This window comes from Peromyscus leucopus, chromosome 1 (assembly GCF_004664715.2).
Source record: "Peromyscus leucopus breed LL Stock chromosome 1, UCI_PerLeu_2.1, whole genome shotgun sequence".
NCBI classification, from domain to species: Eukaryota; Metazoa; Chordata; class Mammalia; order Rodentia; family Cricetidae; genus Peromyscus; species Peromyscus leucopus.
The window spans coordinates 58,763,340-58,777,428 of NC_051063.1; the positions used below are offsets into that span (position 1 = coordinate 58,763,340).

The 14,089-nt window shown below is 42.5% G+C and overlaps 1 protein-coding gene across 15 annotated transcripts in view; it reads left to right on the top strand.

The window, feature by feature from the left end:
- Ppp6r3 (protein phosphatase 6 regulatory subunit 3) overlaps positions 1–14,089 on the top strand; it is a 133,604-nt gene that overhangs the window by 34,310 nt on the left and 85,205 nt on the right. For 14 of the 15 annotated variants that reach the window (XM_037208624.1, XM_037208602.1, XM_028871574.2 and 11 more), the window contains exon 2: positions 3,303–3,454. The gene's annotated coding sequence lies outside the window, so the exon portion shown is untranslated. Of the gene's footprint in view, positions 1–2,044; positions 2,070–3,302; positions 3,455–14,089 lie in introns of those variants that run through there. The other variant, XM_028871546.2, reaches the window with a different exon arrangement.

Below are 14,089 nucleotides of genomic sequence, written 5' to 3' on the forward strand. Positions count from 1 at the left end.
GACAGCTCATATGGCCAAATATGGGACATTGTGAACATGGTGCTAAGAAGAGTATATGAGTTCATACTAATAATGGATTTGGGAAAGAGTGGGTGGGGAGACAGGAACATACCTTACACAGTTAGAAAGTCGGGTCATAAATGCAGAAGGCAGCTGAGTGGTGTAGTGTGGCACCTGGTAGGCACACCTGAAGCAGGAAGACCAGGAGTTCAACATCATCCTCTGCTGTGTAGTGAGTTTGAGACCAGCCTGGACTATGTGAGACACTGTCTCAAATAAAAATATATGTAAGTATCATAGTGTCACTGTCCAGTGAGTATTGAAACTCTAAAGTGACTTTTCTAAGAGCATCATCTGTACATGTCTTCTTGCAGATTGCTTACTGATGAGTCACTAAAGAAAATGGTTACTTTACAGTAAGAAATCTAAGTTGACCTCATCTAGTTATCATTACTGCCAGAAATCTACACCCAGCATTCAGAAATGAAATGAAAGCAAGTTTTAAAAATGTGTTTAGGTGATGGGAAATGAAGGAGACTTGGTTTCAGTTGTGTGTGACCCTGACTTGAAGCATAGGCATTGCCACTGAGGTGTGCTGTAGAGCAGCTCTGGTTGAGCAGTTCCTCACCTGGGTGTGTTCAGAGTTGTGCAAGAGAATCAACTCAGCAAACAGTTTCTGGAGGAGTTAAGGAGAGGCTGGAGGGTCACTTCTGATAAAGCTTGTGCATGAAATACTTGAGGCCTGGGTTTCATCTTCAGCAGCATACCTGAATACACACATAGGGAGCTAATTCAGTTGTTGTGGAGTTTCTTGAACTGCTGAAATGGAACTTCCTATTTCTAAACATTTTATTTTGCTTTTTACTCGCATATGTGTACAGAAGTATTTGGGTATGTGCACATGAGTATCAGTGCCCTTAGAGGACAGAAGTAGTTTTCAGATCCCTTAAAGCTAGAGTTAAAAGCAGTTGGGGGCTATTTAACCTGGGTATTGGGAACCAAACTTAGGTTTTTAACCATTGAGCACCCCACCCCTAGGGCACCAAACCCTGAACTTTTAAGATTAGCAGATGAGAGTGGCTGATGGGCAGCTTCAATGTTAGACAGGGCTTATTGACCTGGGCATTATAGCAGATCACTAGTTTGGCTCACTTGGTTAATAAGCTCCAGTAAAATTCCAAGTCGTGTGGTGTCCCGTCAGCGCCCTCCCCCCCAACACACACACATCAAGCTCATTCACCTCACTCGTAAGACAGTTTCACTTTTCAGTCTGAAGAGTAAAGGTCTTGCTTGCTGGCCAGGAAAGGAAGAACCAAAGAAAGGATCCTGACTGGGGTGGGGTATGACGTTCCTTGTCCTGGCATTGGTTCTGTAGCTCTTTGAATTTTTTCATTGTGGCTGTCCCAGTTCAAAGAGCTGTCTTTTAGCTTATAGGAGGGAATCTGCTAGTGTGGAAGGAGAGAGTGAGATTTAGGATCTAAGCATAATATCATTTGATCAACATTCTGTTTCTTTCTAGCACTCCCGATTTTGCTGTCTTCTTGCTTGTAGTTTGTGCTTTGGGGAATAGACATGAACAAAAACAAAAAGCATTCTTTTACTGTTGTTTTGTAGATCTATTATCAGTGCATATTGATTATTTGTCTTTACCCAGCAGTCTCAGTATTGTACTGGCACACAGTTCTGTTCTTCTGCATCTTATTTCTTACTATTCTAACATTTTTAAGTATACAGATTTTCTTGGTATTAAACACACACTTTAATCAGTTTGTGATGGTCTTTGTTACCTGTCATCTTGACAGAATCTAGAGTCACCTGGGAAACAGGCCACTGGCCATACCTGTGGGAATTATTTTGAGGTAGGAAGAAAGACCTGACCACTGTGGGTGGTCCTGGCCGAGGTCCTGGACTCTGTAAGTGGAGAGAGGGAGCTGAGCAGCAGCAGCAGCAGCAGCAGCAGCATTCATTACTCTTGGCTTCCTGATTGTGGATCCCATGTGACCAGCTGCTTCAAGCTCCTGTAGTCTTGACTTTCGATGTTGGACAGTACCCTTGAACTGTGTGCTGAAGTAAGCCCTTTCTCCCTTGAGTTGCTTTTGTTTAAGGTTTTTGTTTTTCTGGGTTTTTTGTTTGTTTTGTTTATTTGTTTGTTTAATCACAGCAGTGGGAAATGAAACAAAGACACAGTCCACAAAGTTTCTTTCCCTAAAGGGTAGATGATGCCCCAGCATCCTTAGGAAGTTTAGCTCAGACTGAATTCACAGTGTGTAGATAGACCCAACTGACAACTGTGTGTGCTTTTGGCATTTAAATAGGACTGCAGGCACTGTGTTGATGATACTGCTGGGAGCCTCTAAGAGTGGAATGGGTATTTTGCTTGCAGGTGGGTAGAATAGGTGGTTATTGATGGTATTTGGAATTGATTGCAGATTAGCTTGAGGGACCTGGAACTACACAAATTTAATGCCAATTTTTGCATATTGTATGCATTTTGGAGAGTGTCTTAACTTAGATTATATTTATTTTTGGAGACAGGCTCTCAGTCTGGTCGTCCCCGTCACCCCCTCCCCCCCCAGCTGTCCTGAACTCAACATGTTGACCAAGCTGGCCATGAACTTACTCAGCTCCATCTGCCTTGGGATTAAAGGGGTGTGCCACCATGCCCAGCAAAAGGGCTGTCTGGAACTTTAACACAGAATGACAGCTGGAACTGGACTTAACCTTTAGTAATGACAGTCCCATGTTTGTACACACACACACACAACACACACACACACACACACACACACACACTTTTATGTGTATGAATATTTTGCCAGTATGTATGCACCATGTGTGTGGTATCTGAAAAGGCCCTAGATTGGAGTTACAGACAGTTGTGTGTCTCCATGTGGGTATTGGGGATCAAGGCTGGGTCCTCTGCAAGAGCAGCTAGTGCTCTAAACTGCCGAACCATCTGCCCAGCCCTTTGCTTAGCATCTTAAAGTGCAGTGCTTAAAGTCAGCCTTCTGTTGACGAGCGTGTCATTTCATAGATAGGAAGGAAATGGTTCTTCACTCACAGTGCTGTTGTGGCATCCGTATTTATCTCCAGGTTATACTTTAGGGTGGAATAAAAACTGGAGTATAGGAATATCTATTTTCTGAGTGTTCACATAGAAAAGCTTCAACTTGAGCTTTTTAATTCTCTATAGTTCTGTGGGAATCAAGACCCCAAGCCAGTATTTTTTTTTTTTTTAATGGCAGCTGTCATCCGACCAAATACAACACATGTGATTATCTGTTTTGTTTTTGTTTCTACAGGAACACTTCTGTTTCATACAATATCCTCTCTTATTCCTGCTAATCTGCTAATGCGGTAATTTGGAAGATAGCTGTCACCAGGATAACCTGTAATGGGCAAGGAGCCACAGAGAAGAAAACATTTCTTTTAGTTTTAAACCTTGGTTTGAAAGGTAAGACTTTTTAAGATCATCAGGTGTTTCCTTCCTGGAATTCTTGTACATGGGAAAACAGTTACATGTTCTCTCTTGACAGTAGAGCTGGGTAAGCAGGTCTGGGCAGTCCATCTGCACTGGAAACTATGTAGTACTAGGGTGTTTTTGGAAATTAAAGAGCAGCCAAGGTAGTTGGCTTTGGTTTATCTAGGAATCTGCAGAACTCAATGGGTCCCATATCCAGTGGGGATTGAGCTGGCCACCAAAGGAGCAGCCAAGCCTTGCAAGCTGGAGTAATGTTCAGAGGAAGAACATGAGACCTTAGGCCCAGTCTGCTTGACCCTGGGGGGCGGGGGTTCATTTTCTTCCAGTGGCTTCTAGCCAGACACCTTGCAATTTTTGAGTCCTACTTGCCGTAACTCTTTACTGGAACTTTTGATTGAAGATCAGAGATTGACTTTGCATATTTGACTCTGGCTCAGTTGGCATTTAATAGGAAATTCCACAGGGGACCATTATGTCTAAGTGAGACTGACCTGCTCATCTACATTTCAGATTTTCTGTTGGCTCCAAGACTAGCTACTCTTTGATGGCTTCCTTTTGTATCTCTAATTGGCATTATCTCCCAAGGCCTTTTGACTCTTGGTACTATATTGCCCCATTCATCTCTATTATAGTTTTGGACCTGTAATACCCTTTGATTATGATTGCCACCTGATTGATCCTAGGCATACAGAATGATGCTTTGCCTGTGACCTGCCAACCCCCCAAGAAGGAGGAGGACCCTGCACTTCCATAGTGACATTCGTTCTCTGCCATGTATCACTGCCATTTTCTCCATCTGTGTCTATATAGCCCTGTCCTGTGACTTCTATGTGGGAACTTCCTCCATGGATCCCTTCAGCCTCTCTACTCTCCTTGCCTAATGTATCTACTTTTTCTTTCTTTGTGGTTTTTTTAAGACAAGGCCCCCCCTCTGTGGTGCTGGCCTCAAACTTGTAACTATCATCCTGCTTCAGTCTCTCACGTGTTGGAACTGTGCTAATTGCTTTGTGAATTCTTAAGAGTATTTCATTAAATTAGTGTAATAATGTTTGTTTGTTTTTTAAGTTGGATTTTAAGTATTTTCTGAGCAAGGAATTGTGAATTCTGTTTTATATGGTTTGCATTTTTTTGTTTCACTTTTAAAAAAATTATTTTAAAACTATGCATATTTTGCAAGCATGTATGTATGTGAACTATATGTGTGCATGTGCTGTATAAGGTCAGAAGAAGGCATTGGATCCCCTGGAACTGTAGTTACAGATGCTTGTGAACTGCCATGTTCTGGGAACTGAACCTGAGTCCTCTGGAAGAGCAGACAGTGCTCTTAACCACTGAACTATCTCTCCAGCCCTTAGTTAGTACTTTTTTTTTTTTTTTTTTGGTTTTTCGAGACAGGGTTTCTCTGTGTAGCTTTGCGCCTTTCCTGGAACTCACTTGGTAGCCCAGGCTGGCCTCGAACTCACAGAGATCCGCCTGGCTCTGCCTCCCGAGTGCTGGGATTAAAGGCGTGCGCCACCACCGCCTGGCTAGTTAGTACTTTTTGACTAATAAAATTCATTAATATTTTGTGGTAGGCTCTAATATTTTAGAGGTATCTTCTGTTTTTCTTTGTTGACAGAGGGTCCTTAGCTTTGGCAGTTTATAGAATGATCTCTTCACTTTGGTTAGTATTATCATTTCTGCTCACCAGCATGCTGGTTGGCTTCCTTTGCCCTTGTGTTGGAATCTAAAGACACCTTGTTCTATACTAGGACGAGGAAACATAAGGAAAGTTAGATGTTTCTAGTGGCCCTAGAGTCATTGGCAGGTGGCTAAAGAGGATTCCTAGAATGCAACTACTCAGGAAATTATATAGAGTAAATTTACATTATAACAGACCAGTTAGAAAATAGTTTGGGTTTTGCAGGCAAAACCAGAAATGCCAAAAAAAATGTTTAGAAGATCCTTATGAAAAAGGGGTGCGTTTTTAGACTTCCATTGATGAGATGTAAAATGTGACAGTTGTATTTTGTTTTCTCTGGTACAGATTTGTCTGTGGAGTAGACCGATTCTTTTTCTAGGGGGTAATACTACACTTAGTAGTTCTCAAAGACAGAACTACCCTCTCGGCTATCTCAAATCAGGTTTATGTCTCTCCCATTAATGTAGATCAGTAACAGCATTCATCTTTGAAATATGCACATGCTGGAGTGTCAGTGTTGGGATTAAACAGCTTGAGGAAGGAAGCTAGTTTCTGTCCTTCCACCATATAGGTTCTGGGGATAGGACTGTCAGCTTGGTGGTAAGTGCCCTCAGCATCTTATGGCCTCAGAGTATCCTTTTACATAGACAAGTGCTGTTGCAGCTGACTTAACAGTTAAGTGTACTCAGTGTGGATGGTGTGTGTTAAGTTCTATTAGATCTTTTGATGCTATCAAGTTCTTGTTACATTGTAAATTCCCAACTGAAGGCTAAAGTGATAGAGCCCCTCACTGTAATAGTCAGATTTCTTTTCAAAAGTGAAAACTTCCTTTGCCCTTGTGTTGGAATCTAAAGACACTGTTTCACTGTGGTTTGAGCTTAGGAAATTAATCTATTGTGTTTTTGTGTGGCAAACACACTTCTCATGTAACTTATGACATCATAGGAAGTGTCTAGAACAACTTAACTCTCCCTGTGATCAAAGTAGCTGTGGGAATGACTTTGGAGAATGAGGTGCCTGGGTCACTTGCTGTGTAATACATTCCTGTGAATGTAGCAGGAAACACATCACCATGACACTAGCAGCTGTCATAATCTCCATAGTAGCTATTTATTCAGTAACTGCACAAGGACGATTCTTGTGTTCAGAAAAATTCTGTTTTGTCCTGAACTTAAAAAGTCAAAATAAAACCTTAACCACTGGGAAGTCATTAAGCTACTTTGTGGCCAAACAAGTCATGAACCAATGACATAGGCCTACAAGAAGTGCATATACCTCACTGTGAAAATACCTGGTGTCGTGGTATGACAACTTAAACATTGCTCAGTGCCTGCTGGTGAATAGGAGGAGAATGGCCATAGTTTGAATTAACTTGCATTTTTTAGAAGTTCAATAAATTTGTCCTACTAAACCTTTTCTAGGTCTTATGCATCATTTTGTCTGTTTTTTTTTTTTTTTTTTTTTTAAGCTGTAAATGTAACTGTACTATGTTGAGTTGTAGTATGCCACAGCAGACTCTGTTTTAAGTTTGTCTTAGCTGATTTGAAAAATATTCTGCCTATGGATGTTTCACAAAGACTATTCTTAGAGAGGCAAAGCGTGTCTGTCAGATTTGTGACAAAAACAGAAACAGTCTTCTTTTCACCTTTCTCATTCCCGGTGGACTTGGACCTGCTTAGTTGGCTCTGTTCACCTCCAATGTCTTCAGTGCCTCTGTGTATATTTCTAGTCTATTCTACTTTGGCTATGAAGAGGAGGATGGATCTGTTGCATGCATACCTCCTCCCCCCTTCATCTTCTAACAGTTAAAACATACCTTTTAACTGAGATCAGTATTAAATGTAGGTAAACTTTGGTTAATTATTCCTCAAAGCAGTGACCTATTCGCAGGATTTTTCAGCATAGTCAGATACATCCAGCAACCTGTCTGCCCTTCTCATTGGGATACATCCTGTCTAGAACCCCATGCCGCTTGCTTTTCTCTGGATGTGTTCCTTTTAACCTTTTTCAGAGCTTCCGTGCCTTCCTCTCTTTTTCAAGGCATCTTGGCTTCTGGTTTCCTGTGTGTTTGCCTTGTTTTCTGAAGCGCACTTTGAGGGGCTGTTTGAAAAAGGGTGAGAATCTGTAGAATACCTCTTTGTGAAGTGTCCTCAAAATTACTAAAGGAGGCTGGTGTCATTTTACATTTTTAGTCTGTGTTGTTTCTGTGACTTTCTCTTCACTAGACAGATTTCAAGATTATCTTTGCAGCCATGGCATTTCATGAACATCCATGACACTTTGTCTCACCAGTGTTTGGGTTGGCCTGTACAGATAGGTCCTAAAGACAGCTCTATTTGATTAATTCTGGGAAATACCATTTTACTTTTTGTGTTCACCATCAAGGTAGTAGATTATAGTATGTTCTTCTAAGCTGGTTGTGACAGGGCATACCTGTCAGCCAAGCACTGGGGATTTCAAGTTTGAGCCAAACCTTGGCTACATGGTGAATTTTTAAAAATATAGGACTATGGGATGGAGAGGTAGTTTAGCAGTTAAGAACCCTTGCTGCTCTTGCAGATGACCCAGGTTCACTTCCAACTTCCAAGGTCTGACATTGGGCTGCTCCCTACCACCTTTAAGTCTAACTCAAAGAGGATCCAGCAACCTTTTCTGGCCTCCATAGGGACTTCAGGCACATGATGCATATGAATGAAGGTAGATTTTTAAGAAGTAGGGCTTGGACTACAGCTCACCGGTAGAGTGCTTGCCTCGCATACCAGAGACCCTAGGTTCAGTTCCTATTCTCCTCCTCCCCATAAGAAAACGGTATGAGCATGTTATACTAAAACCAGTTTTATTTGGATACTAGACTTCCCAAATCTTTCTCTGTTTTCAGTCTTTTCATTCATTGGTTGTCATTTCCTATTCTTTGTTCTTTGTGCCTTTGTTTCAGCATATGGGTTATATGGGACCACGACCACTAAGCCTGCAAGAAGCTGCAGAACCTTCCTGTTTTCTTCCTGGGGTTCCATGTCAGCCCACATGTAACTATAACCTGTACCATTTACATTAAGACAGTTTTGATAGGTCATGTGGCAATCATGTAGTGCAGCCGCCTTCTGGAATGGAAACTGCCCTTGCAGAGACTCACAGGTGCTGTGGAGCTGCAGTCAGTTCTCTCTGCCCACCATGTGAGTTCCAGGAACCAGATTCAGGTTGCCAGTCTCGGCAGGCAGCAATGCCTTTACCCCACTGAGCACACTCGTTTCTATTGTTTGAAAGAACAGTTACCACTGTGCCTCTTGTCTGGGTGCATGGTGGATCAGAGGTTTAGAGAGCAGAACCTTGGATGTTTTGGTGAAAGCTCTAAATTTCTTCCTCTCTGACTTGTGTACAGCCCTATTCTGGCATGTGCAGCTTTCCTTCCCTCCAGAATAGACCATGCCTTTTTTCTAGGTCTTTGTTCCTTTTTTTCTCTCACAAGCTTCTGGGAGAACCTTGCTCCAAATTTGTTGTTGCTCTTACTTTTCCTTAAAACAAAACCAAGAGTCTCCTATTCCTTGAATAAGTCATTCTTCACATACTCTTAATCATTGCTTTTGAAATTGTATAAAACAAACAGATTCTCATGTCTACTTATGGCTGCTTAATGATGTTTCTAACACCATCAGACCATGCAAATGTCAGTGGTTCCATAGGAGTATATTGCCCAGTGACATCATGCCATCTGAGTTTGTGATGTTCTCAAAATGACAGAATTGCCTAATGGATATGCTTCTTAGACAGGTCCCCTTGGAAGGGATGATGGCTGTTCATTCAAGTTGAACATGCATATTTATAGAGGAACAAACTACAATACTTGAAATATTTGAGTTAGTTGACAAAAAGTAAGTGAATTTTTCTTGGCTGTGACCCAACATGCCAAATTTTGTCCTTTTTTTAAAAAAGATTTATTTTATTTTGTGTGTCTCTTTTCTGGATGTATGTTATGTGCCAGGTGTCTGAGGAGGTCAGAAGAAGGCATTGGATCCCTGGAATTTGAGTGAAGAGTGGTTGTGAACTACCCTGTGTTCTGGGAACTGAACCCAGGTTCCCTAGAAGAGCAACAAGTGCTCTTGACTGCTGAACCGTTAAGAACCATTCACTCCCCAGATTATTTTATTATTTTATATGTATGGGTATTTACCTGCCTGTATGTTTGTGTACCCCATGTATACCTGGTGACTGCATAGACCAGAAGAGGGCATCAGAGCCTTTGGAACTAGAGTTATAGATAGTTGTAAGCCACCATGTGGATGCTGGAAATTGAACCCAGGTCCTCTGGATGAACAGCCAGTGCTCTTAACTGCTGAGTTATCTCTCCAGCCCCTGGGCTTAACCATAAAAGTGAACTGGATGATAAGACTTCCTGCTGCATTGCTCTCAGCATTGCAGTGGTGCATTTGGAACATGTTGTGTGGAGGCATCTGCTCTTTGAGCATTGTGTTTCCCAGGTGGCTAAGAATTCCACAGGTAAGCAGTAAGTCTGCCATTCAGTACCAAAGTGCAGGCAGGAATAAAAAGGGGAAACTAGGTTTTGATGAGGTGGAAATTTGTTGGCAGTGAAGGAAGCATGGTAATTAGGAGAAACCTTGATTTTTCAGAGTTGAGCCTTTGCGGAATCTTCTCTGGACTGATCCCTTTTGGATCAGGCTCTGTTCTCTCCTCTGTAGTGATAGATCCTCTGCAAAGTACTTACTCAGCTTCAATGTGTCCACTCCCATTCACTAGTGTTTCTGAAAGTCAGAAAAGTACTTTGTGTGCTCCCTACTGTCGATGAGATGTCTGTTTTTCTCAGTTAAAACTCATTGATCTCTCTGGGTCTGCAGTAAACCTGAGCATGTTGTGCATTCATGCTGGGCCCTTCAAGGTCTGGCCTGGCGTTGCCCTTTCTCTTTCTGTTTTCTGGTCCTTGTGGCCTGCTTTCCTGCTGTGAGGTTGCTGAAGCTTCATTTGTCTCTATCCTTGCAGTTAGATCTGGAGTCCCTCCTTTCTCTCCACTAACTAGGTGCTCACTCTTTCCTTCCTTTCCTTTCTTCCTGAGGCAGGGTCTCATTGTGTTTTCCAGGCTGCCCTTAAACTTGAACCTTAACCTCCTGAGTGTGGGGTTATAGACTTATAGCTCCAGGCCTGGCCCCATTCTTTGAGGTTCACTTATAATGGAATCCAGTGGCAGGCTGTCCTCCACAGAGCATCCTTGCTGTGGAGCATGCTTGGAGGTTTTGCTTCCTCTGTCTGTTAAGACTTTATTGTCTGTGTCTTGTATTTTTCAAGCAGTCAGCACCATTTGCACTACTGTATTTCCGAGAGAGTGCAAATTCGCATTTTAAAGTTTCATGGATGTAATTCCTTTATTTTCCCTTTTTAAAAGAAGAGTAGGGATATCAACAATGTTCTGGGATACCTGGATATGACAAAGCTGATTGCTTTTGACACCTCTGAAGAAACCATGTTGGAGCCAATAAAAGCAACAGCAGGTTGCATGTTTGTTTTGCCTTTTCCAGGGAAATGCCTTCTGCCACTTCCCTGTAATCTGGGCACTCAGGAGGTGAAAGTAGGACAATATGGAGCTTGCAGTTAGCCTGGCCTATGTCTCCAGACTCTGTCTGTCTCACAGACAGACACACACCACTGTGTTGGAGTGGGACAGATGGCTCTTGTGTCGTATAGCTGAGATTGCTGATCCCACTGCCTCTACCTTTTAAATGCCAGGGATTGTAGGTATGCCTCATTGTGCCTTGCCCCATTGGCCTTTATGTGGAAAAAAGTTGTTAATGACTAACTGGCTGTGGAAGGATTGGAGGGACGATTTCAGTACGACAAGAGGATTTTTGGTTAGTCACTGCAACAGCCTTTTTTATTCCCCCCCCCCCCCCCCCGGCAGTCTTTCACTGTGTTTTCACTGTGATCCGCCTGCCTCTGCCTCTTGAGTGTTGGGATTAAAGGTGTGCGCCACCACCTCCCAGCTACTGCAACAATCTTAAATGAGGCAGGGTCTCATTGTTGCACAGCATAGTAGGGCAGGTGACACATAGCTCTTGAGAACTTCACATTGAGAAGCCCAAGTTTTCTGTGCTATAGATGTAAAATACACATTAGATTTCCACAGGCTTTTCACTTAATTTTTGTATGTGCATATGTGTGGTTGTGTGAGGACAACTCGGGTGTCATTCCTCAGGAACCACCTTGTTTTGAGACAGGGTCTCTTGCTGCTGTTATACTTGCTGATTAGGGTAGCTTGGCTGGCTGGGAAGCCCCATGGATCCACCTTTCCTGGCCTTCCAATGCTGGAATTGTAAGTATGTACCACTGGGCTCTTTTACTTGGTTCTGTGGATCCAACTCAGGTTTTCATGCTTGTATAGCAAGCAAACTTTATTGACTGAACTGTCCCCTAACCCTCTCCTGCTTTCTGATGTGGCTACTAAAAACTTTACACTTAGATGTGACTCCCGTGATGTTTGTATTAGTACGTGTCACTTGGACTCTCAGAGCCTCCTGGGAGGGTGGAAAGGAGACTTGGGATATATAGGAATGGGTTTGAAATTGGGGCGGTGTGTGTGTGCATCCATGCCTTTGAATAAGTATGTAAGAGTGTGTTTAATTGGTGGTTTAAAATATTCCCTTCATAACACTCTTTACATAATATTAAAAGTTTTGGACACATTTTTGTTTGCTGAGGCTTTCCCCATGTGTTACTTAGACAGAAGCAGCTGCTCCTATTTCTGTACTGTTTGTTTGTTGTGCTACACATGTTTAGGAAATTATAAACACTAAAGTGGGAGTTGTCCTAACAATGTTTTCTGCAAGCCTGGTGGATTTGTTCTGATATTCCCTTTGGACTTGGAATTGTATGGGCCTAGTTCTGAAATGACATAGACAGATTTGGCTGGGTTGACATGTTACTGTGTTGTAGCTGGAGTTTTCCTGTCCTGGCAACATTTCCAATTGACCACACAAAAACTTAATATTAATTGTAAATGCTCAGCTGATAGCTCAGGCTTATTACTAACTAGTTCTTACAACTTAAATTAACCCATTCCTATTAGTCTATGTGCTGCCCCAGAACTCATAGAATTTACCTCTCCGGCATGTCTTGCTTACTCTAGGTCTGGCGGGAAACTCCTCTGTAATTCCACCCTTCTTCCCATAATTCTCCTAGTCTGCTTCTCCAATCCAATCCCTCCTGCCCAGCCATAGGCCAGTCAGCTCTTTAGTAACCAGTGAGAGTAATACATATTCACAGTGCACCAAGATTGTTCCGCAGCACTTTGTGCCCAGGGCTCCTTTAATGCTTCACTGTTGGCTGCCTGAAATTCTTCAATGTCTTGAATTGTTTTTGGAGTCTCTGAGCATTTTTTGCCTCGCACCCAGCCAGTCTTTGGTATAGCTGTCACATAGGTCAGGGTATGGACTGGGATCTTAGCAGAACCCATTTCTTCCTGCTGAGAGGAATGCTCAGTTGAAATAAGGCTTTTGGATGATGATGTGGTTCTGATGTTGTTATGGTTCTTGTTATTCCTGCAGTGCACAGTTCATTCTAGGGCAACTATCAGCAGTTTCTCTTTTCAGAGAAACTAGAAGCTTCTGGTATTTTAGCCTTTTATTTAGCATTTGGTGTCACTGTTTGGGAGTTGTATGGTGTGCTGTTGCTCCTGTGTCCTGTTGGGACTGAGAACACAGTCCCATGTTTATGTTAGTATGCTTTGCATGGTTATGTATTTAAACAGGTTTACTACAGTTTTTGAAAATATAGTCTAAACTGATCCTTAGTTATTCCTTTGAATAACAATTGATCAGCACTAGCTTACACTCATGGTGTCTGGTAGATAATGCCGAGTCTCAGGCTAGAGCTATTCTTTCCTGAATCAGAAATCAAGATGCATTTTAGCAAGACTTCTAGGTGACTCTTTGCACATAAAAGCTTGGGAGGACTGCTCTAAGCTTCCAGGTGGCATTTTGGCATGTTGACTGAATAGTAGCTTCAGTTTGCAGTAGTTTCCAGTTGCTCCACCCCCCACCTCCAATCAGTTAATGCAGTGAGCTGCTGAGGCTTAAAGTGCTGACATGAGGTCTCAGGATGGCAAGTTCCAGCAGCCCTGCAGCTGGCAATAGAATCCAGGTCTCTGTGGATACTTACTGTCACTGAAGAGGTTCCTAGGGTGTTTTAGTTAGGACTACTACTGCTGTGACGAAATACCATGACCAAAAAGCAAGGAGTAAAGGGTTTATTTGGCTTACACTTCATATCACTGTTGATTATCAAAGGAAATTAGGACAGGAATCTGGAGGCAGGAGCTGATGCAGAGGCATAGAGGGGTGCTGCTTACTAGCCTGCCTATAGAATCTAGGACCACCAGCCCAGGGATGCCACCACCCACCATTGGTTGACCCCCTTCCCCATCAACCACTAATTTATGAAAATGCCTTACAGCCAGATCTTATGGGGTCATTTTCTCAATCGAGGTTCTTTCCTTTCAGATAACTCTAGTTTGTGTATCAAGTTGACATAAAACTAGCCAGCACAAAGGGTAATGTTTCTTGATGGAAGCAAGTGATTTTCAGTCAGTTATGCCTAAGTTCCGTGGATATGCTGGTGTTCTGTGAGCAGGACGTTGGTAGGGTCTACAGATAGACTGGTGTTCTCATCACACCTCTTGCAGATGGTTCCTCATATCTGCCTAGAGCAAAGAAGCACCCTTCTCGAAGATACTGTCAGTGCTGACACACTTTGAAACGAAGATCGCCTTCCAGAGCTAACTTGGTAGTATGAAACTAGTGTAACAATCTTAATGGATCTGTAACTGAAACCTCGATCTGAGATGAATAGGTTTATTCAAAAGATGATGGGTCCTTTGGCCCCATTTTGTGTATGTAGATGGCAGTTTTCACTGTGGGATGATGAAG